The sequence below is a fragment of the Saccopteryx bilineata genome, chromosome 2 (genome assembly GCF_036850765.1).
Source record: "Saccopteryx bilineata isolate mSacBil1 chromosome 2, mSacBil1_pri_phased_curated, whole genome shotgun sequence".
Taxonomy (NCBI): Eukaryota; Metazoa; Chordata; class Mammalia; order Chiroptera; family Emballonuridae; genus Saccopteryx; species Saccopteryx bilineata.
In genome coordinates, this window is record NC_089491.1 from 101941439 (window position 1) to 101943148 (window position 1710).

The following is a 1710-nucleotide window of genomic DNA, read 5'->3' on the forward strand; positions in this document are numbered from 1 at the left end:
AACCATTGTACATTTAAGAATATGTTGGTTAATTACCATATACTCCTGCATTATCTTGTTGTTGTTTTTTGCTATTGATTTCTTCTTTCCCATTATGATCAGAAAAGATGCTTTGTCTAATTTTAATCTTTTAAAATTTATTAAGACTTATTTCATGACCTGAAACATGGTCTAATGTTTCATACGTACATGAGAAAAATGTGTATTCTATTTTTGTTGTGTTGCATTCTGTTTGTATCTGTTAGTCCAATTGATCTGTTGTGCTGCTTTTCAAGTCCATATTTCCTTAATGATATTTTTTCCTGGTTGTTCTGATGTATTAAAAGTTGGGTATTGAAGTCCTCTACCATTATTTTAGAACTGCTCATTTGTTTCTTCAGTTTTTATCAATGTTTAATTTACATATATTATAGCTTTGATATTTGGTACATATATGCTTACAATTATTTTATCTTCCTGGTATTTTGTCATATATAATAAAAATGATTTTTCAACTGTTTTATCCATGCAGCCAATCTATCACTAAAAAATATAGAAAGCTGCACAAATGTGTCTGTTATTTTTGTGCAGGGGCCATGCTAATCTCCTCTGTGTCATTCGCACCTTATTATACGTGCTGCTGAAATAAGCACTGTGCTCTGATATTCCTTAAAATTTTATTTAACTTTAATTTTTTTTGTTTTTTATTTCCTTTTGAAATGAAATTTAAGGTGATATTAATTAACATAACTATATAGGTTTCAGGTGCCTTTGAATTTTTTTTTCTCTTATTGCTAAATTTTAAGTGTTCTGTGTATATTTTAGATACAAGTCCTTTATCAGTTATGTGTTTTGCAAGCATTCTTTCCAAGTCTAAGGATTGTCTTTTTAGTCTGTTAACAATTGCTTTACCATATCAGATGTTTTAAATTTGAATAAAGTCCCACTTATCAATTTTTTTCATGGATTATGTTTTTGGGGTTTTATATAAAACTAATCACCAAACATAAAGCTACCAATATTTTAAACTACATTATCCTCTAGAAGATTAACATTTCTACATTTTACATTTAGGTCTGCTATCTATTCTGAAGTGAGTGTGTGTGTGTGTGTGTGTGTGTGTGTGTGTGATAATAGTATATGGTCAGTGACTAGATTCTATTTTGTTGTTGTTTGTGAATGTGCACTTGCTTCAGCCCTATGTAGTGTGAAGTCTGCTCTTTCTTCATTGCATTGCCTGTGCTCCTTTGTCAAAGATCAGTCAGTTATTCATGTGTAGTTCTAGTTCTGGAATCTCTATTTGATTCCATTTATGTATTTGTTTCTTAATTCACCAAAACTGCAATTTCATGACTACTACATCTTTACACTATGTGAAGTCTGGGAGTGTCGGTCCTCCAACATTGTTCTTCTCCAATATTATGTTGGACATTCTGTCTCTTCTGGCTTTTAAATATAAATTTTAGAATCAGTTTGTTGGCATTAGAAAATTAAGTGGCCACAATTTTTATTAGAATGCTTGAGATCTATAGATCAAGTGGGAGAAAACTTTCTTAACAATACTGAATTTTTTCTAACCATGAGCTTGGAAAGTCTTTCCATTTACTTAGATCTTCTTTCTATATCAGTGTCTTGTCCCTTTTTTTTTTTTTTTTTTTTTTACAGAGACAAAGAGAGAGTCAGAGAGAGGGATAGATAGGGACAGACAGACAGGAACGGAGAGAGATGAGA

At 30.9% G+C, this 1710-nt stretch overlaps 1 non-coding gene across 1 annotated transcript; it reads right to left on the minus strand.

Moving 5' to 3' along the window:
- Positions 1-525: 525 nt before the first annotated feature.
- LOC136327976 (U6 spliceosomal RNA) lies at positions 526-632 on the minus strand. The gene has a single exon (XR_010730023.1). It is a non-coding gene; the product is annotated as a U6 spliceosomal RNA (small nuclear RNA).
- Between the last annotated feature and the right edge of the window lie 1078 nt (positions 633-1710).